Source organism: Pseudophryne corroboree, chromosome 2 (genome assembly GCF_028390025.1).
Source record: "Pseudophryne corroboree isolate aPseCor3 chromosome 2, aPseCor3.hap2, whole genome shotgun sequence".
NCBI classification, from domain to species: domain Eukaryota; kingdom Metazoa; phylum Chordata; class Amphibia; order Anura; family Myobatrachidae; genus Pseudophryne; species Pseudophryne corroboree.
In genome coordinates, this window is record NC_086445.1 from 762,637,437 (window position 1) to 762,665,115 (window position 27,679).

Here is a 27,679-nt window from a genome sequence, read left to right on the forward strand (position 1 = left end):
GAGCGGGTTCGGTTTCTTTGAATCCGAACCCGCACGAACTTCACTTTTTTTTCCACGGGTCCGAGCGACTCGGATCTTCCCGCCTTGCTCGGTTAACCCGAGCGCGCCCGAACGTCATCATGACGCTGTCGGATTCTCGCGAGGCTCGGATTCTATCGCGAGACTCGGATTCTATATAAGGAGCCGCGCGTCGCCGCCATTTTCACTCGTGCATTGAGATTGATAGGGAGAGGACGTGTCTGGCGTCCTCTCCATTAGAATAGAGATAGATAGATTAGATAGAGAGAGATTGTGCAGAGTCGCAGACAGAGTTAGTTTACCACAGTCAGTGACCAGTGCAGCAGCTAGTTAACTTTTATTTAATATAATATATCCGTTCACTTCTCTCTGCTATATCCGTTCTCTGCCTGAAAAAAAAAACGATACACAGCACAGTCAGTCACACAGTGTGACTCAGTCTGTGTGCACTCAGCTCAGCCCAGTGTGCTGCACAGTCATCAATGTATAAATTAAAAGCTTATAATTAATTGTGGGGGAGACTGGGGAGCACTGCAGGTTGTTAGCAGGAGCCAGGAGTACAATTATATTAATTAACAGTGCACACTTTTGCTGCAGGAGTGGTGACCAGTGCCTGACCACCAGTATAGTATTGTTGTATACTACTAATATCTCTTTAAATATCAACCAGTCTATATTAGCAGCAGACACAGTACAGTGCGGTAGTTCACGGCTGTGGCTACCTCTGTGTCGGCACACGGCAGGCAGTCCGTCCGACCAGAATTGTATTATTTATTATTATATACCTACCACCTAACCGTGGTTTTTTTTTCATTCTTTATACCGTCATAGTGTCATCCTAATTGTTACGAGTATACTACTATCTCTTTATCAACCAGTGTACAGTGCGGTAGTTCACGGCTGTGGCTACCTCTGTGTCGGCACACGGCAGGCAGTCCGTCCGACCAGAATTGTATTATTTATTATTATATACCTACCACCTAACCGTGGTTTTTTTTTCATTCTTTATACCGTCATAGTGTCATCCTAATTGTTACGAGTATACTACTATCTCTTTATCAACCAGTGTACAGTGCGGTAGTTCACGGCTGTGGCTACCTCTGTGTCGGCACACGGCAGGCAGTCCGTCCGACCAGAATTGTATTATTTATTATTATATACCTACCACCTAACCGTGTTTTTTTTTTCATTCTTTATACCGTCATAGTGTCATCCTAATTGTTACGAGTATACTACTATCTCTTTATCAACCAGTGTACAGTGCGGTAGTTCACGGCTGTGGCTACCTCTGTGTCGGCACACGGCAGGCAGTCCGTCCGACCAGAATTGTATTATTTATTATTATATACCTACCACCTAACCGTGTTTTTTTTTTCATTCTTTATACCGTCATAGTGTCATCCTAATTGTTACGAGTATACTACTATCTCTTTATCAACCAGTGTACAGTGCGGTAGTTCACGGCTGTGGCTACCTCTGTGTCGGCACACGGCAGGCAGTCCGTCCGACCAGAATTGTATTATTTATTATTATATACCTACCACCTAACCGTGGTTTTTTTTTCATTCTTTATACCGTCATAGTGTCATCCTAATTGTTACGAGTATACTACTATCTCTTTATCAACCAGTGTACAGTGCGGTAGTTCACGGCTGTGGCTACCTCTGTGTCGGCACACGGCAGGCAGTCCGTCCGACCAGAATTGTATTATTTATTATTATATACCTACCACCTAACCGTGGTTTTTTTTTCATTCTTTATACCGTCATAGTGTCATCCTAATTGTTACGAGTATACTACTATCTCTTTATCAACCAGTGTACAGTGCGGTAGTTCACGGCTGTGGCTACCTCTGTGTCGGCACACGGCAGGCAGTCCGTCCGACCAGAATTGTATTATTTATTATTATATACCTACCACCTAACCGTGGTTTTTTTTTCATTCTTTATACCGTCATAGTGTCATCCTAATTGTTACGAGTATACTACTATCTCTTTATCAACCGGTGTACAGTGCGGTAGTTCACGGCTGTGGCTACCTCTGTGTCGGCACACGGCAGGCAGTCCGTCCGACCAGAATTGTATTATTTATTATTATATACCTACCACCTAACCGTGTTTTTTTTTTCATTCTTTATACCGTCATAGTGTCATCCTAATTGTTACGAGTATACTACTATCTCTTTATCAACCAGTGTACAGTGCGGTAGTTCACGGCTGTGGCTACCTCTGTGTCGGCAGTCGGCAGGCAGTCCGTCCATCCATAATTGTATTATTATTATAATATATACCACCTAACCGTGGTTTTTTTTTCATTCTTTATACCGTCATAGTGTCATACTAGTTGTTACGAGTATACTACTATCTCTTTATCAACCAGTGTACAGTGCGGTAGTTCACGGCTGTGGCTACCTCTGTGTCGGCAGTCGGCAGGCAGTCCATCCATCCATAATTGTATTATTATTATAATATATACCACCTAACCGTGGTTTTTTTTTCATTCTTTATACCGTCGTCATAGTGTCATACTAGTTGTTACGAGTATACTACTATCTCTTTATCAACCAGTGTACAGTGCGGTAGTTCACGGCTGTGGCTACCTCTGTGTCGGCAGTCGGCAGGCAGTCCGTCCATCCATAATTGTATTATTATTATAATATATACCACCTAACCGTGGTTTTTTTTTCATTCTTTATACCGTCGTCATAGTGTCATACTAGTTGTTACGAGTATACTACTATCTCTTTATCAACCAGTGTACAGTGCGGTAGTTCACGGCTGTGGCTACCTCTGTGTCGGCAGTCGGCAGGCAGTCCGTCCATCCATAATTGTATTATTATTATAATATATACCACCTAACCGTGGTTTTTTTTTCATTCTTTATACCGTCGTCATAGTGTCATACTAGTTGTTACGAGTATACTACTATCTCTTTATCAACCAGTGTACAGTGCGGTAGTTCACGGCTGTGGCTACCTCTGTGTCGGCAGTCGGCAGGCAGTCCGTCCATCCATAATTGTATTATTATTATAATATATACCACCTAACCGTGTTTTTTTTTTCATTCTTTATACCGTCGTCATAGTGTCATACTAGTTGTTACGAGTATACTACTATCTCTTTATCAACCAGTGTACAGTGCGGTAGTTCACGGCTGTGGCTACCTCTGTGTCGGCAGTCGGCAGGCAGTCCGTCCATCCATAATTGTATTATTATTATAATATATACCACCTAACCGTGGTTTTTTTTTCATTCTTTATACCGTCGTCATAGTGTCATACTAGTTGTTACGAGTATACTACTATCTCTTTATCAACCAGTGTACAGTGCGGTAGTTCACGGCTGTGGCTACCTCTGTGTCGGCAGTCGGCAGGCAGTCCGTCCATCCATAATTGTATTATTATTATAATATATACCACCTAACCGTGGTTTTTTTTTTCATTCTTTATACCGTCGTCATAGTGTCATACTAGTTGTTACGAGTATACTACTATCTCTTTATCAACCAGTGTACAGTGCGGTAGTTCACGGCTGTGGCTACCTCTGTGTCGGCAGTCGGCAGGCAGTCCGTCCATCCATAATTGTATTATTATTATAATATATACCACCTAACCGTGGTTTTTTTTTCATTCTTTATACCGTCGTCATAGTGTCATACTAGTTGTTACGAGTATACTACTATCTCTTTATCAACCAGTGTACAGTGCGGTAGTTCACGGCTGTGGCTACCTCTGTGTCGGCAGTCGGCAGGCAGTCCGTCCATCCATAATTGTATTATTATTATAATATATACCACCTAACCGTGGTTTTTTTTTCATTCTTTATACCGTCGTCATAGTATCATACTAGTTGTTACGAGTATACTACTATCTCTTTATCAACCAGTGTACAGTGCGGTAGTTCACGGCTGTGGCTACCTCTGTGTCGGCAGTCGGCAGGCAGTCCGTCCATCCATAATTGTATTATTATTATAATATATACCACCTAACCGTGGTTTTTTTATACCACCTAACCGTGGCAGTCCGTCCATAATTGTATACTAGTATCCAATCCATCCATCTCCATTGTTTACCTGAGGTGCCTTTTAGTTCTGCCTATAAAATATGGAGAACAAAAAAGTTGAGGTTCCAAAATTAGGGAAAGATCAAGATCCACTTCCACCTCGTGCTGAAGCTGCTGCCACTAGTCATGGCCGAGACGATGAAATGCCAGCAACGTCGTCTGCCAAGGCCGATGCCCAATGTCATAGTACAGAGCATGTCAAATCCAAAACACCAAATATCAGAAAAAAAAAGACTCCAAAACCTAAAATAAAATTGTCGGAGGAGAAGCGTAAACTTGCCAATATGCCATTTACCACACGGAGTGGCAAGGAACGGCTGAGGCCCTGGCCTATGTTCATGGCTAGTGGTTCAGCTTCACATGAGGATGGAAGCACTCAGCCTCTCGCTAGAAAACTGAAAAGACTCAAGCTGGCAAAAGCACCGCAAAGAACTGTGCGTTCTTTGAAATCCCAAATCCACAAGGAGAGTCCAATTGTGTCGTTTGCGATGCCTGACCTTCCCAACACTGGACGTGAAGAGCATGCGCCTTCCACTATTTGCATGCCCCCTGCAAGTGCTGGAAGGAGCACCCGCAGTCCAGTTCCTGATAGTCAGATTGAAGATGTCAGTGTTGAAGTACACCAGGATGAGGAGGATATGGGTGTTGCTGGCGCTGGGGAGGAAATTGACCAGGAGGATTCTGATGGTGAGGTGGTTTGTTTAAGTCAGGCACCCGGGGAGACACCTGTTGTCCGTGGGAGGAATATGGCCGTTGACATGCCAGGTGAAAATACCAAAAAAATCAGCTCTTCGGTGTGGAGGTATTTCACCAGAAATGCGGACAACAGGTGTCAAGCCGTGTGTTCCCTTTGTCAAGCTGTAATAAGTAGGGGTAAGGACGTTAACCACCTCGGAACATCCTCCCTTATACGTCACCTGCAGCGCATTCATAATAAGTCAGTGACAAGTTCAAAAACTTTGGGTGACAGCGGAAGCAGTCCACTGACCAGTAAATCCCTTCCTCTTGTAACCAAGCTCACGCAAACCACCCCACCAACTCCCTCAGTGTCAATTTCCTCCTTCCCCAGGAATGCCAATAGTCCTGCAGGCCATGTCACTGGCAAGTCTGACGAGTCCTCTCCTGCCTGGGATTCCTCCGATGCATCCTTGCGTGTAACGCCTACTGCTGCTGGCGCTGCTGTTGTTGCCGCTGGGAGTCGATGGTCATCCCAGAGGGGAAGTCGTAAGCCCACTTGTACTACTTCCAGTAAGCAATTGACTGTTCAACAGTCCTTTGCGAGGAAGATGAAATATCACAGCAGTCATCCTACTGCAAAGCGGATAACTGAGGCCTTGGCATCCTGGGTGGTGAGAAACGTGGTTCCGGTATCCATCATTACTGCAGAGCCAACTAGAGACTTGTTGGAGGTACTGTGTCCCCGGTACCAAATACCATCTAGGTTCCATTTCTCTAGGCAGGCGATACCGAAAATGTACACAGACCTCAGAAAAAGAGTCACCAGTGTCCTAAAAAATGCAGCTGTACCCAATGTCCACTTAACCACGGACATGTGGACAAGTGGAGCAGGGCAGGGTCAGGACTATATGACTGTGACAGCCCACTGGGTAGATGTATGGACTCCCGCCGCAAGAACAGCAGCGGCGGCACCAGTAGCAGCATCTCGCAAACGCCAACTCTTTCCTAGGCAGGCTACGCTTTGTATCACCGCTTTCCAGAATACGCACACAGCTGAAAACCTCTTACGGCAACTGAGGAAGATCATCGCGGAATGGCTTACCCCAATTGGACTCTCCTGTGGATTTGTGGCATCGGACAACGCCAGCAATATTGTGTGTGCATTAAATCTGGGCCAATTCCAGCACGTCCCATGTTTTGCACATACCTTGAATTTGGTGGTGCAGAATTTTTTAAAAAACGACAGGGGCGTGCAAGAGATGCTGTCGGTGGCCAGAAGAATTGCGGGACACTTTCGGCGTACAGGCACCACGTACAGAAAACTGGAGCACCACCAAAAACTACTGAACCTGCCCTGCCATCATCTGAAGCAAGAAGTGGTAACGAGGTGGAATTCAACCCTCTATATGCTTCAGAGGTTGGAGGAGCAGCAAAAGGCCATTCAAGCCTATACAATTGAGCACGATATAGTAGGTGGAATGCACCTGTCTCAAGTGCAGTGGAGAATGATTTCAACGTTGTGCAAGGTTCTGATGCCCTTTGAACTTGCCACACGTGAAGTCAGTTCAGACACTGCCAGCCTGAGTCAGGTCATTCCCCTCATCAGGCTTTTGCAGAAGAAGCTGGAGGCATTGAAGAAGGAGCTAACACGGAGCGATTCCGCTAGGCATGTGGGACTTGTGGATGCAGCCCTTAATTCGCTTAACAAGGATTCACGGGTGGTCAATCTGTTGAAATCAGAGCACTACATTTTGGCCACCGTGCTCGATCCTAGATTTAAAGCCTACCTTGGATCTCTCTTTCCGGCAGACACAGGTCTGCTGGGGTTGAAAGACCTGCTGGTGACAAAATTGTCAAGTCAAGCGGAACGCGACCGGTCAACATCTCCTCCTTCACATTCTCCCGCAACTGGGGGTGCGAGGAAAAGGCTCAGAATTCCGAGCCCACCCGCTGGCGGTGATGCAGGGCAGTCTGGAGCGACTGCTGATGCTGACATCTGGTCCGGACTGAAGGACCTGACAACGATTACGGACATGTCGTCTACTGTCACTGCATATGATTCTCTCAACATTGATAGAATGGTGGAGGATTATATGAGTGACCGCATCCAAGTAGGCACGTCACACAGTCCGTACTTATACTGGCAGGAAAAAGAGGCAATTTGGAGGCCCTTGCACAAACTGGCTTTATTCTACCTAAGTTGCCCTCCCACAAGTGTGTACTCCGAAAGAGTGTTTAGTGCCGCCGCTCACCTTGTCAGCAATCGGCGTACGAGGTTACATCCAGAAAATGTGGAGAAGATGATGTTCATTAAAATGAATTATAATCAATTCCTCCGCGGAGACATTGACCAGCAGCAATTGCCTCCACAAAGTACACAGGGAGCTGAGATGGTGGATTCCAGTGGGGACGAATTGATAATCTGTGAGGAGGGGGATGTACACGGTGATATATCGGAGGGTGAAGATGAGGTGGACATCTTGCCTCTGTAGAGCCAGTTTGTGCAAGGAGAGATTAATTGCTTCTTTTTTGGGGGGGGTCCAAACCAACCCGTCATATCAGTCACAGTCGTGTGGCAGACCCTGTCACTGAAATGATGGGTTGGTTAAAGTGTGCATGTCCTGTTTTGTTTATACAACATAAGGGTGGGTGGGAGGGCCCAAGGATAATTCCATCTTGCACCTCTTTTTTCTTTTCTTTTTCTTTGCATCATGTGCTGATTGGGGAGGGTTTTTTGGAAGGGACATCCTGCGTGACACTGCAGTGCCACTCCTAGATGGGCCCGGTGTTTGTGTCGGCCACTAGGGTCGCTAATCTTACTCACACAGCTACCTCATTGCGCCTCTTTTTTTCTTTGCGTCATGTGCTGTTTGGGGAGGGTTTTTTGGAAGGGACATCCTGCGTGACACTGCAGTGCCACTCCTAGATGTGCCCGGTGTTTGTGTCGGCCACTAGGGTCGCTAATCTTACTCACACAGTCAGCTACCTCATTGCGCCTCTTTTTTTCTTTGCGTCATGTGCTGTTTGGGGAGGGTTTTTTGGAAGGGCCATCCTGCGTGACACTGCAGTGCCACTCCTAGATGGGCCCGGTGTTTGTGTCGGCCACTAGGGTCGCTTATCTTACTCACACAGCGACCTCGGTGCAAATTTTAGGACTAAAAATAATATTGTGAGGTGTGATGTGTTCAGAATAGGCTGAAAATGAGTGTAAATTATGTTTTTTGAGGTTAATAATACTTTGGGATCAAAATTACCCCCAAATTCTATGATTTAAGCTGTTTTTTAGGGTTTTTTTAAAAAAACACCCGAATCCAAAACACACCCGAATCCGACAAAAAAAATTCGGTGAGGTTTTGCCAAAACGCGGTCGAACCCAAAACACGGCCGCGGAACCGAACCCAAAACCAAAACACAAAACCCGAAAAATTTCCGGCGCTCATCTCTAATCAGTACTGAGAACCACTTAGTACCATCAGCAAAAAACCCTGTGTGTAAATATCATGTTAATGAAGGCAAAACTGTATGTGGCAGCAATATGAGCCATATGAGCGCATCTACAGTAGAAAACATTTAGCAAAATACATCCCAATCCGCCTAGCTTATCATTTTAGACCCATACTGATGACATCTTGTCCTGCTAAACTACCTTCTATTCCATTCATATGGTGTATTTAGGCAAAAATAAGTAAGTTTATTATGAAACGTTGGCATTCATTATTTTAACACCATAATGTCAACATTGAGGATGTCGACAGGCTAAGAATATCAACATTTTAAAAACGTTAACATTGTCAATGTGAACTTTCCAACCAAAACCCTGAGACTAACATTAAAGTCACGTGTCAACATTCTGCCGACTTTATGAGAACATTGAGATTTTGTCAGTGTCAAGAATATGAATATTGCTATGTTAAATCTGATTATGTAAACGTTCAGACCATGTCTATATTATATTGTTGACATTCTGAATGCTGACATTCTGACTACAGTACATCCCAAATAGACAAAGCCATCACATAAGTCCTTAATTTTCCTTCAAGTCTCTGTTCAGCGTGACATTAATAACCATGTTGAATTTCTCTATGATATTAGCGATTTGAATGTGATATGTCAGCTCTATAAATTACAAAAGATACATAAACTATTACTTTTACACTGACTATAAGGAGAAACTGAATTTCGGGCATATTTTGTTGAGGCATGACATAGGCTGTCCATATTATCCCTTTAACCTGGGACACTCATGAATTAAACAGGTTCTGTGGCTGCTTAAAACCAGGTGAAATGCAGGCTTGTAGTCAGCCAGCCACAGAATCTGTGTAATTCATGAGTGTCCCAGGTTAAAGGGATAATATGGTCAGCCTACATAACATCACATGCACAGCCCCAGGTCCTATACCTCATTGGTATCTCTCCTATTGATTCTATCATTCATTTTGCTGGTGCAGCTGCGTCTGTTACTGAACGTCACTACAGTGTGAATGGCCGGTTTTTCAGGAAACAATTGTTGCAATAAGCATTGTAGTAACATTTGCAGATGATGATCGATCTCCTGTTTCCATCAGGCTTTTTTTGAGCTTCATATCGATTTGATTCCAGTTTGTGTGGTTGACACAATTAAAACATTCCAGCAGCACAGATTTTAACACTTTGAAGAATACAATTAATGACATTACGTTTTATATGTATTTCATACAGGTGGTATCTGTGTGCTCCTAAACTGAGCATCGTTTTATCCTCTATTTAATGAATAAATAAATATATGTATGTAAAATGCTTATTTTAAGTCAATTTAGCAGTTTAGGGTGACCCAGGAAACATATCTGGTCTGTCTTCCAATGAAGCTGATCAGGTTAACAAATTAGGACACTTAAAAAATAGCTGAAAACAAACATAACATGTTATTATTGTTATAAATCTGTAATCAGAAAAGGAGATTAATTATCAGAGCAGAAGGGACCATGTACAAGTAAATATCAAGGGGGAAGGAAGATAAGTTACACAAGTAGCAGTCAAGACATGTATAAACAAATACATAGGCAAGGACAGGCCAGTTCAGTACATACAGTAAGGGGTGGTCTTCAGTATGCCGACTGGCGGGATCCCGGCGCACAGTATACCGGCGCTGGAATCCCGACAGCCGGCATACCGACACTTATTCTCCCTCGTGGGGGTCCACGCCCCCCTGGAGGGACAATAAAATAGCGTGGCATGCGTAGTGCGCCACCGTGCCCGTAGCGTGGCAAGCGCAGCGAGCCCGCAAGGGGCTCATTTGCGCTCGCCACACTGTCGGTAAGCCGGCGGTCGGGCTCCCGGCGCCGGTATGCTGGTCGCCGGTAGCCCAACAGCCGGCATATCATACTGAACCCACAGTAAGTACGTGGTACAGAAACAATAATAGAAGTAGCAGATCAAGATTAGAGGTGCAGGTTACAATTACTGAATACTTTTATGCCATTACACATTGAATGTCTCTTTATCACCTTAAACTCAATCTTTCAAAAACTGAACTAATAATCTTTTATCAGTCAGTATACTTACCTGAGATCTTTGACTATGCAATACGACACTAAGCTCTAGCCTCCATGCTCACTGCTTCGGTGCTACTCTTGTTTGTTTGTTGCTTGCTACTATTCTGTACTATTCTGTATTTACATCATGTTACCTCTTTGTTACATAACAGTGCTATGATAACGGATTCAGTTTGATATCCCGATGGATGGGAAGTCAGTAGTCTGAATCCCAACAGCAGAATCATGACCATTCAGAATCCCTCCCCTGCCCACTACCTTAACCCTATCCCTCCCCTGTGGATGACTAACCCTATCTCTCCCCGGTGGTGCCTAACCATAACCCTCCATTCCACAATGCCTTAACCTAACCCTTCCCACTCGGTGCCTAACCCTTCCAAGTGCCTAACCCTAACCCCCTCCTCACCGGTTACTAACCTTAACCATACCATTCCTGCACCCTAACCCTAACCCCCCTTCTAATGCCTTAACCTAACCTCCCACCCCTCGCGGCAGGACGCAAGCACGTCCCGCTGGAAGAACAATCGGAATTCTGGGCTTCTGTATTTTGACACCCGTCCTGCTACATTTTAACTACATCCCATGATAACACCCAGTCTTGCTGTATCACTGTGTAGTTTTCCAATTGTAAAGTGCTGCGAAATTTGCTGATGGTGTATATAAATGTTAATAAACAAGCAAACTGAACAATTAAAACATCCTTGGGAATACTCTCGAACGATGTGCAGGTCAAAGTATTTCTGTATGGCAGATAAGGAAGTCATTGGACCAGAAACACAGAATACAGGGTTCAAGGCTGCATGCTCAGAATAATGCTGAAAAATTCCGGCTTGTGCACAGCTGTTTTTATTTCCATCTCTCCTTCGTTACAGTATTTGTCAGGAGAATGGAGGGAAGATTAATAATCACAATGAGAGTACACATAGCTGCTTCTATACAGCTGATGTTGGACCAGGGAAGTATAGGACGTGTGCTCTGTCATTTCTTTCTCTAAAACATTTAAGTACAGTATGAGCACCTATCTCCCCTCTATTTTCCATTCAGCAAAATGAATAATTGACTTTGCAACCTCCATATGACAATATGACACATCAGTACCGAGGGCCCACCGGTAGGCCCCACTGCCTGAGGGCCCACTCCTTCCTCTAGGGGTTAGGGTCCAGACTGTGCACTTGTATTATACATGGTAGATAAGACACATTACACTGCACTAAACTATTGTGTATGTCAAGCCTCTGTGGAGGCTGGCCACACCCCCTTTGTAGGCTGGCCACACCCCTAAGTATGGGCCCCTATAACGGCATTTCCCCGGTGGGCCCTTCATGCCCCAGTCCAACACTGAGCATAGGTGCAGGAAGTAAGATGCCGGTAGTGCCGGCCCGACGCATACGCGGGGTACGCGGCTGAGTAAGGCGCCACGCTGAGGAGGGCGCCGGGTAGCAGGAGCCAGTCAAACATCGCCGATGGAATATCAAATGTGGTGCCAGCGGGGGGCTTGACTTAATCACTCTTTCAGCTGCAGGTAGCCTGCTTTATCGGTCCGCAGCGTTTAGACAACCTCACTACTGATTCCGGTGCCTGAAGTGTGGGACCCTTTCAGCAGCTCCTCACCTCCCCCGGAGCTTCTCCCTGTATATTGCCGCACAGCCCGGCTGAGTTGCGGCTTCCAGCAGTGCTGTAATTACTCCTCCAGAGCAGCTTCCCTGCATAACGCGGACCAGCACCTTGAGTCACGTCACACCTCGGGCTCCCAAGTACAGATCTATACCGCGATCTATACCACTGTGTATCCTTGCTGTGGCCTCCATAGACATATTGTATATTGCTGTGAAGGACGCTGCTACTACTGTGTACTAGTGCCTCCTACTGCTGACACGCTCTGCCTGTGGACTTAGTGATTGCTGCTGTGACCCGATGCCTAGTACAATGCTTCTTTCCTTACTTCACTTCCATCCTTCTCCTGGTGTCCTAAACCCTGACACTGAACCCTGACACCCTGACCCTCCCTGTCACTCACTATCTCCCTGTCACCGCTGCCTCAGTCACCCACTGTCTCCCTGTCACCCCTGCCTCAGTCACCAACTATCTCCCTGTCACCCAGGGATGTGTAGTCAGGGGAGGCAGTGCCTCACCTGTCATACTGCCTGTAATTCTCTTATCTTAGCTATAGAAACTGTTAGAATAATACAAATTAGATAATTATAACTTACAAGCATCTTCTTTGTAGTGCTGTAATCATTTTCTAAAGGCAAAACCCTTCAGATTTGTGGGGCTCCCTGCAGGGAAAGACAAGAAATGAGTCAGTAGGAAATGTGCCTCAGCTCTGTATAGTCAGGCACTGCTTGCAGAGCTGGGGATGGGGCTACACAGTGGCCATTAATACAGCAGAGAAAGGAGCCATGTGAGGCATGCCTCACAGTGGGGGGCGTGCCTTGTGCTCTGGTGACCAATAGAAGGAGAACTACTACACAGACAGAGGTGAGAGCAGTAGTGGTGTGAACAGCTGTCCCTGGCTGGGCTCCCTGCACCACTTAATTCTCCTGCCAGAAAATAGGTGTATTGCCATCCCGGGGGGGGGGGAAGCATATGTCCCAGTCTTCTGAGCCAAGGAGTTATTTCTGGGTCATCAGTCAGTACCTGGAGAGTGTAGAGGAGAAGAGAGCACCAGCCGTGCTGGCAGGAGAGTTTAGAGCTGCACTTTGTGCTGACAGAGGTCCACCAAGGGACCAGGAATTTACTAAGATCATGTGCTGTGCAGTGCACACTGTTATTAGTGGATCCTGGATACACCTTTTTACATAAGGGCTGGGCTAGTGTACGTCATGTACAGTGATAATGCACTTTCTTGCACAAGAAGCTTCCAGGAGATTTCTGTGAATAATCTAGCAGCAGCACCATCCAGGACAGAGACCAAGGGACCTGTGACTTGCACAACCAATAACCTGCCTATTTCTTCACTGTGGGAGGAAATAATGGTCTCCAGTAAGTGACCAAAATGTTTGATATTGCTTGATCATGCCTGCAGGATTATTTTTCTCTAGAATGGGTTACAGCAAGAAAGAGTGATACCATTTAGGAGTGATTTTGTTGGGATTTGCAATGTGCTATCTCCAAGCAGAAGGTCAATAACCCCAATACAATACATACAGTATATTTGTGCATTGAATTAATCTGCAAGTAGCACATAACTTTCTTGTAATGCAGGTGTGTACGTTTACCCCCATGTGTGCCTCTCCAGCCACCGACCTTACCGCACATCACTGCTGTCACCCCTGCGTCAGTCACCCACTGTCTCCCTGTCACCCCTGCCTCAGACACCCACTGTCTCCCTGTCACCCCTGCCTCAGTCACCCACTGTTTCCCTGTCACCCCTGCCTCAGTCACCCACTGTTTCCGTCACCCCTGCCTCAGTCACTCACTGTCTCCCTGTCACCCCTGCCTCCCCAGTCACCCACTGTCTCCCTGTCACCCCTGCCTCAGTCACCAACTGTCTCCCTGTCACCCCTGCCTCACCAGTCACCCACTATCTCCCTGTCACCCCTGCCTCACCAGTCACCCACTCTCTCCCTGTCACCCCTGCCTCCCCAGTCACCCACTATCTCCCTGTCACCCCTGCCTCAGTCACCCACAATCTCCCTGTAACCCCTGCCTCAGCCACCCACTATCTCCCTGTCACCCCTGTCTCACCAGTCACCCACTATCTCCCTGTCACCCCTGCCTCACCAGTCACCCACTATCTCCCTGTCACCCCTTCCTCAGTCACCCACTATCTCCCTGTCACCCCTGCCTCACCAGTCACCCACTATCTCCCTGTCACCCTGCCTAACCAGTCACCCACTATCTCCCTGTCACCCCTGCCTCAGTCACCCACTATTTCCCTGTCACCCCTGCCTCAGTCACCCACTATCTCCCTGTCACCCCTGCCTCCCCAGTCACCCACTATCTCCCTGTCACCCCTGCCTCAGTCACCCACTATCTCCTGTCACCCCTGCCTCACCAGTCACTCACTATCTCCCTGTCACCCCTGCCTCCCTGACACCCACCATTTCCCTATCACCCCTGCCTCAGTCACCCATTGTCTCCCTGTCACCCCTGCCTCACCAGTCACCCACTATCTCCCTGTCACCCCGCCTAACCAGTCACCCACTATCTCCCTGTCACCCCTGCCTCAGTCACCCACTATTTCCCTGTCACCCCTGCCTCAGTCACCTACAGTCTCCCTGTCACCCCTGCCTCCCCAGTCACCCACTATCTCCCTGTCATCCCTGCCTCAGTTACCCACTATCTTCCTGTCACCCCTGTCTCACCAGTCACTCACTATCTCCCTGTCACCACTGCCTCAGTCACCCACTATCTCCCTGTCACCCCTGCCTCACCAGTCACCCACTATCTCCCTGTCACTCCTACCTCAGTTATCCATACAACATCTAGAGACAGGGAAGCGGGACACAGCCAATAGGGGTGTGGTCTTAAGAAAAGGGGACGTAGAGGCAGGGGTGCCATGATTGCGAGCCACGCCCCATTTTCAATCACTATGGGGGCATGCCCAATAAGTTACAGAAGCCTCCTAACTGCCCTCCCCCACACCGCGGGACACTGCGGGCCATAGGTGGGACAGCAGCACAGTCCCAAAACACAGAAAAATCGGGACAGTTGGGAGGTATGGTCACCCAATATCTCACTGCCACCCCTGCATTCCCTGTCACCCACTATCTACTTGTCACCCCTGACTCATTAATCACCCACTATCTCCCTGTCACCCACTATCTGCCTGTCACCCATTATATATCTGTCATTCCTGCATCCCCAGTTACCTACTATCTCCCTGTACCCTTGGATGTATATTTGAGTGGCCACTGCCCTTTCTTATGAGACCACACCCCTTTTGTGGATTGCGCCAAAGGTGTGCGCTTTCCTTTTAAGAAGTTTATCCCATCAGATGGCGCCAAAATTTATGTTTGCTTACCCACAAAAATAAGCTTTGGCCGACCCTGGACATTGTAACTGCATACAGGATCGCAATTACAGGCTGAAACATGCCACCAAAACGGTCATGACACACCTGAGTTTTTGAAAAAAAACAGATGCCAGCAGAGCCATTGCAATCTCATTTACATACACATTTACAAACTATACACAATAACGGGGAACATCATCTGCTAAGGTAGACTTATTGCTATGCAGGCTGAACACAGCAGTAGCGTTGCAGGTGCCATGTTTTTGCATGTACAAGCTTGCAGCGGATGGCAGATACTCGCCCTAAAAGCAGCCATGACACAGCTGCATTTTACCAACCACTCTCCGTTACATCCCCCAAACAGCCACTTCCTGTCAATCACATCTCCATGAAATTCTCATTGCAAGTGGGATTGCAGCAGCACCTTGATGCATGCACATTACGATCACAGCCCATGCGCGTTCTGCTGATAATCGCTCTGTTGCATGAACATCAGCCTTTGTGAACATACATGAATTAGGCCCTGTGTGTGTTCCTGTACGATTTAATCAGGGAATAAGGGATGCGGTTAATTTACCTACAATCAAAATCTCCCTGTCACCCCTGCCTCACCAATCACCCACTATCTCCCAGTCACCTCTGCCTCCCAGTCACCCACTATCTCCCTGTTAAAATACTGACATCCATTGACCGAAAATCCTGACAAGGTCAAAATACCAACATTTAAAATACAGAGAAGGTCATAATACCAACATTTAAAAATAATTTTTCATGATATTTTCATTGAAACTGACTTGTTCATACTTTAACATCCCAGATCCCAGTAGACCTGGAGGGGGAATATAATGGGATCCGGTCTCTAGGTCGACAATACTTAGGTCGACAATGTCTAGGTTGACCACTATTGGTCGACAGTAAGTAGGTCGACATGGTTTCTAGGTCGACAGGGACTCTAGGTCGGCGTACTAGGTCAACGTGATAAAAAGTCGACATGAGTTTTTTAAAAAAAAACTTAATTTTTTTGAACTTTTTCATATTTTATGATCCACGTGGACTACAATTGGGAAAGGTAAACTGTGCAAAGCGCAGCGGTAGTGAGGGGACACGGTGCACTAATGGTGTTCCCGGTCACTCTACGAAGAAAACGACAAAAAAAAAACCTCATGTTGACTTTTTTCATGTTGACCTAGTACATGTTGACCTACTTACTGTCGAACAATCGTGGTCGACCTAGACACTGTCAACCTAAGTCTAGTCTATCTAGCATACCACACCCGAATATAAAAGTGTGCCGAGCGCAGCATGGCAAGTGCAGCGCGCCATGCGAGGGGACGTGGTACACTTATACGGTGTCCATGTCGACCTATGGTGACGTACGCACCAAAAAACAATGAAAAACTCTTGTCGAATTTTTGACCTTGTCAATATTTTTAATGTCGGTATTTTGACCTTGTCAGGATTTTGACTGTCGGTCAATTGTTGTCTGGATTTTGACCATCGAGATTTTTATATTGTAGGTATTTCATACTGATCCCTTTCATCACTAAGGCATACAGTATATTAGGTATTGTCCTTTGTTTTCTATTATCGTTTTCTTTATTTGACTATTTAAGCAGCTTAACTTGGCCTTAATTACTTCGTTATCGATGGAAAACACACCAATGGCCATCCCTACTTAAAACTAACTTTGCTTTTCAGAGCAGGAAGTATTTTTCTGTTGCAAGTTTATTACAGTTTGCTGCAGTTGTAACAAGAGATGTGCGCCAGACCATTTTTGCTGGATTTGGTTATGGTTTTAATTTATCATCCAGTTTTGATTTTGCCTAAATGGCATGTTTTTGGATTTGGTTTTGTGTGCTTTTGTCTATTTTTAAATAAAATATAAAAAAGTTAAAATCACATATTTTTTTTTTTTTTATTGTTCCTACAGTATTATTAACCTCAATAAAATTAATTTCCAGTAATTTTTAGTCAACTTTGACCACCTCACAGCTCACAATATTGTTTTCATCCAGTTTAGCCCAAAGGCTGCAGCAAGCTGGCTGGTTACTTAGCAACAGAGCAGTGGCACAAACACAGTAGTTTATAGCACATCTATTAAACATTGCCACACAGCAGTGGCAAAAATGTAAAGTGATGCAAGGTGGAAGTGTCTTTGGGCTCTCCCATCCACCCTTATGCTGGATATTAAAAAGCACATGCACAGTTTCACTCTTCAGGACAACCTCTGATTACTAATGAGGTTTATGATGAGGGTGTTAATCACATTTTGATGTTGCCACAAATGACCTAACATGGAGGAGGTGCCTAGATGGCTAATGACCCTAACTCTACTAACTTTGGCCTCACTAATTAAGCACACATTGTCAGGATTTGGGTAAAAATAATTCCACACTTTTGGTCTTATACCCAGGCATCGCAATGGCTTTCTTTTTATCACGGTCAACAATTGCAGTCACTGGTGGCTGACTTAACACAAACAACATCATCATCATCATCAACATCCTCAGTGTAAGATATTAGTACACATATATCCCCCTCATCCTGTTCCACTTCGGCACATGAATCCTCAATTTCTATTTTGCCATCATCATCATCTTTACTTATACAGCTCCCCACATGTGCAGATGGTGCAGAAATGGTGGAAGAAGGTGAAAGAGGCTTCTCTATGAGTACAGTGTGAGAATTGTTAGACTCACACATAGCTCTTCTCGGATGTGTGATGGTTCTGCACTCACAGTTTGTTCTACTGCCTTAATGGTTTTCATTTTTTTTTTTACACCTCTTCAAGCTTCTGAGTGAAAAGGTCTTTCTTTATCTTAAGAGGCAGAAGAAGATGCCTCACTTATTGTTCACGCTAGGCTGTTTAAGCAGGGTGCCAAGCCCTGCCCGGTTTTTTAAGGGCAAAATCCTCCCTGCCCTTTCTGCGGCACCCTGCTAAAACAGTCGTCCTCTTCCTGCCCTCTCAGTATGTAAAGATGCTGTGCGCATGCGCATAGCATTCATTCACACTAGGGGAGAGAGCTTGGTGGAAGCCCAGCACCTCCTGCAGTAACGTCTGTGGGCTGCACCACCCACTGAAATTACGTTTTATGGCCACACACCCTATTTTACATGGCCACGCCCCTTTTTTGGGGACGTAAAACATATGCCCCGCAGTCCGGTGCCCTGCCTATTATTTTTTCTACAGTGAACACTACTCACTGACAGTTGCAGAAACACCACTCATAAATAAAGGCCAAGGCCTGAGTCTTTCCTTGCCACAGCATGTTGTAAATGGAATGTTGGTAATATTATGTTTTTTTGCACCAAACTTCCGTTTATTAGATTTTTTTTCTCTTTACCACGGTATATTGGTTTCTTTATAAGTTTAGATTCCCTGTCTTAAACCCTCTATGCATCTGAGCATCGGTTCTAGTAGGTGACATTAAAGGACTAGTATCATCATCATGACTGGTGGCAACAGCTGCAGCGATAGTATTTGGTTGCTCTTCTCTAAAGTAATCATTATCCATTTTTTAATTCACAGATCAGTGCAATAATTCAAAGGGTTTTTATTATATGTACATGGTACAGTGCACCATAACAGTGCAAACAACAGAACAATACTGTATATTAAGTTTTCACTTCGCAGCTCAACTCAAATTGCGGCAATTCAAAGTGCTTAAATTTTTATGTTTGTGAATAATAAATACACAGGCGTACAGCACACACAGGTTGTAAAACCTTAAAATAATCAAATTTTTTAAACTTTATTTTTTAGCTCTTTTCATTTATTTTTATTTTTTTCGCAACTAAGTGACAAAAATACACACTGTAGTGCTGCTTACTGTATATGTGAACACACAGCACTTAGATGAACAAAATTCAAAAAACCCACTTTTATGGAGTCCACAATAAAGCCACTTCTATACACAGCACAGCCACTTTTGAGTCTGGACACAGCACAGCCACTTGAATACAATGGCACAGCCACTTGTATGAGTCTGGATGCCAAAGCACAGTCACTTTGAGTTTGGGCACAGCACAACCACTTGTGTGAGTCTGGAGTCCAAAGCACAGCCACATGTATACACAGTACAGCCATTATCACTTTAGACACAGCACAGCCAATTTAACCATCAGAGTACAGCACAGCACACAGCAGCGTGCCTGGAGTCAAATAGAGTCCTGGCCACAGCACCCTTATATGAAAACCAAAACCCACGAGCCTGCACTAGCCATATACTGTTGTTTCCAACCTACACTATATAAAGATTCCCATTGAATATTCAGATAATTCATTCACCATCATCTGGCCTCATATCCAGAATCAAGTTGTGTCCAACATATTTTGTGAATTAGCTTTGCTTTTTTTATGGACTGTGCGCATGAAGAATAATTGACAACCCCATCAGTTTTCAAGTATCAATTCAGGGTTCATTTCACCCATCACTTCACATGTTGCTTGTCTGCATGATTCTAATGTCACATATAATTAATATTATTTCCATGAAATGTAATCTCATGCCAATATAAATAACAAGGAATGAATACTGAAAAAAGACCAACAAGGGAAGAAATCCAGGAGACAAAGACAAAGTACTTTTGTTAGAAATACAGTATAATCATTTTTAAAAAGGTACGAGCGTACAGATATTCATAGAGTTGTGGGCTGATCCCCGTGTTTTCATCATTGTTCTAATGACTTGCAGTGGGCACAGGTGTGTACTCCACTCCTGGGTATGGTGTATATATATATATATATATATATATATATATATATCCTATGGAAATTTTTCCGGCACTCCAATAGTAAAGTTGCAATGTGCTGCGGTGCCCTCCTAGTCAGCTTAGCGTAAGATGACAATGCAGGTAGAGAGTAGTCGGCAGCACTCGTGCAGACTGGTACAGGTATGTGAAGAAAAGTGTCCCTTTATTGCCTACGTGTTTCGAGGAAACTCCCGTCCTCAGGCCATCTGGCATGAGTGCCGCCGACTACTCTCTACACATATATATATGAAACGCATGTGCCTGCCCTCCAGCTGTCGGAATCTCAGCTCTCCGCGAAACTGTGTGCGGCCTCGATTGGTCATGCTGCAAGAATCCACAAGCGACTGACACAGCTTGGCCTTGCATGTGTCACAGGCGCCGCAAGTATATAAAGGAGTCTATTAGCTGGCTGCCCAACAAACAGCTGTTTTCCATACAAGCAGCACCACTACCAAGGAGCCTCACCACTTGTGCAACATTTGCAAGGAGCCCCAACTGCTAGTAATAACGGGAACCAGCACAGTGGTAACTATACACACGGTTTTGTAACTGCATGCTGCTTAACTTTGCACTAACTACTCTTATTCATGAGTTACTGAGGGGCAGATGTATTAACCTGGAAAAGGCATAAGGAAGTGATAAACCAGTGATATGTGCAAGGTGATAAACACACCAGCCAATCAGCTCCAATATGTAAATTAACAGTTAGGAGGTGATTGGCTGGTATGTGTATCACCTTGCACATATCACTGGTTTATCACTTCCTTATGCCATCTCCAGGTTAATACATCTGCCCCTGAGACTCTTAACAACTAGCCGAGTTCTACTACATTGAACCACACTGGGACGCCAGTGTGATGGTTATATTATATTTATGGAGAGATTGTTGGTCTAACTCTACCAGTTATTACTAAAAGCCTTATTTCAGCCTATACAGACAGAGATTATGCATGAATTGCTTTTACTAACCTGTTTTATTAAATGTTTTTCTATGCTTGCAAGGTTTTAACTTTTCTGACATTTTTTACCATTTGATGGTTATGAATGTTACTTGGAATATCGCTACATATAAATATAAATTATTCTTGTTACATTATTGAGCTTCATTGAGTCCATTCATTTAATAGACAGCGCAATTTGTATTTTATTTGTATTTTTATTAACACCAAATAACAATCCCAAAGTGCAGTGATATTGTGTATATAGAGAATAAATATGGGCAAAATGGGTTTGTGCACCAGCCACAATGTAAATAAAAGCTAACTCTTTGTGGAGGAAGTTTTTGACCCTGTTTCTTTTCAAAGTCATCAGGGCAGTCCTGATACCACTGCAATATATTGCTTTAGATTCAGAAGTTGAAGTATGTTAGAGCCCACACATAGATTAGGTCCTATTACAACAGGAAATTAAAATTCTCAAGTCTCCCAATAAATGGAAATATTGTTTTTTCTTAATCACATCATCCCAAATACAATAAGAAATATTGGAGAGTGTACAATGTCCAGGTTAGTATTTTCATAATGCTTGTCAATTGTTTCAATGCATAAAGGTCTGGTTTCTTGTTTTACCAGTGCTTAGATAATGGTAAACTATCAATAGTCTCTAAGGGTATACTAATGTCTGTGGTATCCACAGAAACTGACAGTATTCTTTCTTATGTATGTGACATTTCATGACACTATTGTAAATAGTGTGATGTGATATCATATTATCATTTACTAATAACACCATCAAGCAATATCTATACATCCCTGGCACAAACACTACTGTTTTTAAGCGCAACGCATTTTGAGATATGATAGATTTAACATACGCTCATATCTACACCTTGTTTTCTTATACTGTACATAGACAGTATCTACATTACATTTGGTAGATATGTAGTCATTCTCATCTTCAGGGGTGCCAACAGCTCTGCCGGGCCCCGATAATGGGAGGGGGCATGGCCAGCGGGAAGTTGTGGCCAGGCCCCCACCTTACAAAATAAGGAAGGGGGGGGCTACATATGCCATGCTCATCTTACGGATGAAACATGCTGCATCATGGGCAGCAAAGATGGGCATGGCTACATCTGTATGCTGGATTTGGTGGGCGACGGGGGGCAGGTGCAATCGCCACCCCACCATGGAAATAATGGAGCGATCGTCGGTTGCAAATATTCACAGTCTTGTGCACAATGCAGCATGCCACATCGCAGCAAAGATGAACATGGCTACATCTGTACACGTAAGACCCAATATGCCTACAGTTAGTTCTAAGGAGTATGTAAAATTACTTAATGACTGCGATAGACTGAGTCTTAGAAGGGTATATTAAAACCAAGGTATTTTACAATATTGTTTTGTATCATTTTGGGGTGAATATGCCAAGTGGAAGTGTCACACTTACCCTGCCTCTGTGCTAGGACATTTTACAGACTCATTGATGATATATATGTGTTCTGTTTCTATCTTATTTACTATATTGGCTTGTATGCTTAAGCATATTAGTGCTAGAAATATTATAATTAAATATACAACTGCAAATTATTTCCTTGCAGCTCATAACAAAAACCAAATTCTGTATTCAGAATAAATTGCTTGTGGTTATAATATGATTTTGTCTGCTGATGAACCATTCTTATTGATCCATTGCCCACTGGAAAGCTAGTATCAGCCCTTTGCTGCATTGCACTAAGATTCCAATTCATATTATTTATGCAAACCCAATGGATTGCGTACAAATACGATGTATGGGGGTCTGCGCAAGTGCAAGGCCCATTCTGCGCCCCCTGCCAGTTGCGGCATGATTGACATGCTGCCGCATTTGGGGGCAGAGTGGGGGGCAACACGATTCTCAAAATGGGGTGTGTTGCCACTGTTTTGAAGGCATACAACATGCCCATAAAACTATCGTGACACACCTGCATATTTTAGTAGTCACCACTCTTACCTCCCACAAATTCTCACTATCTATCAATCATTTTGCATGCAAATCCACACTACCACCAATCCATTGCAGTGTGACAGATGCGGAGCGGAAAAAAACATTGCCTAACTGCGAACACATTGGACTTACAGCCACCTCTGAATTAGACCCAGAATACTCACAGATCTGACTCTTTGGTCCTAACCTGGAATGTACTGTGTGTGTCAGCAGCTTTGTGTCTCAGCATGTATAGCCTCCTTTTCAGGCAATATTCCCAGGGGAAATCTCAGTATGTTAGGCATTACTTGTATTCTACTGAGTGACTTTCAAATAATCCGATTAGTAGCTTTTTTTCAATATCAGTTCTACCGAAAATGTGGAATTCCTTTGACTAATAAGAAATAAAAAATATAGAGAGCTTTGTAGTGTCTAAAGCTATATATATATATATATATATATATATACATATACATATATATATATGTGTGTGTGTGTGTGTGTGTGTGTGTGTGTGTGTGTGTGTGTGTGTGTGTGTACATATATATATATATATATACACACATATATATATATATATATATATATATATATATATATATATAAAATGAAAATGCAACCATTAGATACTTTAAGCTCAATTTTTCATATAAGCACCACCACAGTCTTTGTTTTGCTTGAGATAAGGTGTATGTTTTAATTACACAATATACTGTCTGAGTGATATATTTTACATAAAACAGACAGGTGAAATAAGAAAATAATTTAACATATAAATATTTTTGGTAAATGTATACTGTATATGAAATAAATTGCTAAAAAAACAGCAGCTGAAATTTATAAATATTCTCCAATTTTCAAGAGGACAGATACTATTTGGCGATACATAATACTGCAAGTGTACTGCATGAGGCAGGGAGGAACAATGCAAAAAAATAGATGAAATAACATAGGGACTGATACATATTTGTATGCAAACTTGATGGTTTACGTACAAATGTGATGTTTGGGAGGTGCAAGACCCCACTTGCGCATGTGCAGAACAGGTCCTGCGATGACACTTGCAGCCCCCCTATCGGCCGCAGCATAACTGACATGCTATGACATTTGGGTGGCAGAGCAGGGGTGGCACAAGGCACTGTTCTTCAAAGCAGGGGCCTATCACCCATAGTTCTGAATGCATGAAGGGTCCATGGTCTGCGTTGTCGGATGCAGACTTCCTTGACCCCCGTGACCGGATCCTACGGCCTGCCTGAGTAAGCTTCAGCTTACACAGGCTGGCTAGTGCCTGTAACCATAACAAATCATGACCTATGATCACGATGGTCACAATGGTGATACAACGTTGCGTCCTCAGATGCAGCACTCGGATCCTCACTAATGCTAACAGGAGGTGTCTATCTCCTACAGGCACCTCCTGCTGTATTCGAATTTTAATCATACAGAATTGCACAACCGTTTCCTTGCAGCTGTGCAATTCCATTCAAACATGAATCCGGCCCTTACTGTCCTTCACTTCACTGCAGTTATATCAGATACTGCTCAATTTAAAGAGTTAAAGTGTGGGTTGGGACAGAATTATACTATAGATATCCAACATTTTGTAACCTAAGAAATTACACTTATATAATAAAGGACTCGGTATGCAAATAAGGATTTATAAGGTTGCATTTTGTTCACATTTGGAGGCCTATTCATTAATAATTGGTATGTCCTACAAATTACTGATCTCTCAACCAGAGCCGGATTAAGCCGTTGGGGGGCCCAGGGCACTTAAAATAGGGGGCCCCTGCATGTGTGTGTGGGGGGAATCATGTATGCCTAGGGTGGTGCTGGTGGAGGAGGGGGGGCAACTCCCAGGGGGGGGGGGAATCAATAACTATTGGGGGTGAGGGAGGAATAATATACCGTTAAATTATGCTGGAGGAGAAGGGAGGTTAAAATAATAATAATAAAAAAAATACTTTGGCCGCAGGGTGGGGTAGTGTTTTTTTTGTTTAGTGCTTTTTAACGGGGGGGGGGGGGGGACGACGACTTTTCTTGCTTCTTAGGGATATGGGGTAACTATTATAAAGGTTTAAGTCCCTGCCCATTGAGATTTAACACTGTATGCATGCAGTCTGCACTGCCACTGCTGCGGACTATAACAGTAAACTCATTACTGTGTGGGGTAGGCGCTCACCTCCGGACTATCTTGCTTGACAGCCCTCCTTATCAGTGCAGCAGAGAGGTCTGTTCCGTCTCCTGTCCAGTCCGCTGATCCGGGTCCCTCTCTCCTCGGTGACGCTGGGAAGAGGCATGGTCCCTGCAAGCCAGGCAGCTGCTACTGCTGTAGGTACTGCTGTGAGTAACCCTTAGTGCAGCGTGACTGTGTATGCTGTGCAGGTAGTAGGGTCAGATGGATCTAAGCAGCTCTGTCCGGGGGGCCCCTTCAGGGAGGAGGGCCCGGGGTACTAACCCCCTGTGACCCCCCCTTAATCCGGCTCTGCTCTCAACGGTTTGTGGTGGCAACCCCAAAGTCACTTAAGAAATGTATTATTGCTCCAGTGGCAGCAACGGCTGTCCTGAAAATCTGCTGTCCCACCAGCCGTAGTACAAACACTTCTCTACAGTGTTACTGCACATACACAACCTTAGGTGCGATTGCTGGAGGATCCATCTTCACAGTCCAGATATATGACTCCTATAGGAAGAAGTGGGGCGTTAGTACCTGCAGTCAGATTCCAAGACTTTCAGTATTCAGAGGTTTATGTATGAAATAATTACTACTTTCCCATAGTGTATGGTTAAGATGTTGAACATTGAGTCTTTATGCATGCAGGAAATATCCATGATATCCAGGTGTAATCAAGATGAAACAAGCAGAACAGATGAAGTAGGTGAAGTGTTACATAACACAATTGCTGGAAATGATGGCTGCCAGGTCATTATCTATGGAGAATAAATGATTATGTAATTATACATAAGGCAATAAATATTATGCTTTGCACTTTCATATGAACACATATAAACATAAATTACGTTCAGATGTTGCAGAGGGATCGGGATGCGGGCGCTTGGGATGTCGGCTGTCAGAATGCCTGATGCACAGAATCCTGACACCTATTAGGTGAGTATTTTAAACCTAACACCCTACCCCCCTTACCCTCCCTACCCACAGCCTAACCCCCTCAGTGGTGCCTAAACCTAACCCCCCTCCCTGCAGCATAACCATAACACTCCCCCCCACAACCTAAACCTAACCCTCCCCTATGCGTGCCTAACCCTCTCCATCTCTCAACGCTGCCTAACCCTAGCCATCCCCCCTCCCCCCCCCTTGCCTATCCTTAACCAGCCCCGGCATACTTACGTTTGGGATGCCGACAGTCAGGTTTCTAGTGCCGACATTGTGATCAATAGCAGGATCCCAGCGTTGGTGGTCTGACCAGTGTAGGGATTTTGGCATCGGTATTCTGACTGCCGGCATTCCCACTGCCAGTATGCTGACCGGAAACCCATTGCAGCATAATAAATTATACATCACTCCACCCTTTTCATGTCGCTTGAATCAGGAGCTAACAATCACCAGATATATAATGGGTATATTTATGGGGTTGCTGCTTAAGGAGCTTCTAGATCTCCTACGGCTAAAGTATATCCTCTGTGTCAGGTAATCTCGTGGACTGAGGTGCCAGGGTTCTTTCTGATTTCCACATTTTCAGCATGCACCAGCAATCACTAGGCTTACACACGTCAGGATTGTTTGCACACTAAACTTTCTTTATTTCAAACTCTATGCACTCTCTGCCACTATACTCATCATCAGTTCTCACTTCTCTTGATGTGGAGTCTCTCTCATTCCTATGGACACTCAACCTGAATTTGAACTTCGCTGAGATGAACTCCCTGGGCTACTTGCCAACCTCCCCTTTAAACTCACCTAATCCTCCCCTCTCTCTCACGCTAAAAGGGGTCATTGTGCTGGTAAATGACCCCTTTTGGGTCTAATATTTAATCCAACTTTCCGCTGTTTAAGGTACAGTGGATGATTCAGGGGTCTATTTGCTAAGCCTTGGAAGGTGATAAAGTGGCTGGAGATATAGTACCTGCCAATCAGCTCCTAACTGCCATTTTTCAAACCCAGCCTGTGACATGGCAGTTAGGAGCTGATTGGCTGGGACTTTATCTCCGTCCACTTTATCCCCATCCAAGGCTTAGTAAATAGACCCCAAAGTCTCCTATTAAAGTCTGATATGCTGGGCAGACATCATTTACCAATGTGTGAATTCAAATTGAATTACAAAAGTTAATTATATTAATTACACACATTGAAAGATGGTGGTACAATGTACTGTCGATAATATATCTGCTCAGCATATTCAGAATATATGGGAGGAGGACTGTAATACAATTATTACAGTATTTTCTTTTCATTTTGAGTTTGTTGAATTCTCTGCAATAATACTTTGAATTCCACTATTGAAATCCTTTGTGCATCTGTTTGGTAACACTGAGTACTTAGAGACTTTGGTCCGAATACCAATGCAGAATTTGTGTGCTTGGTTCCAAGTCATATATATTTATTTCTTATTGACTGAGTTCTGCAAACATCTGCACCACAGAAGTAAGAGAGAGAACCTGTAAGCACTATTCAAAGGACATACCACTTCCCAGCAGCAGGACGGAGACGCTTGGGGAATATGAGCTTCAGTTCATTGCACTTGGCATAGTTGTGAGGCTTTATCAAATTACAGTTTTTCTGGAATTTGACATCTTCCTGCTTTCTTTCTGTAGTGCCA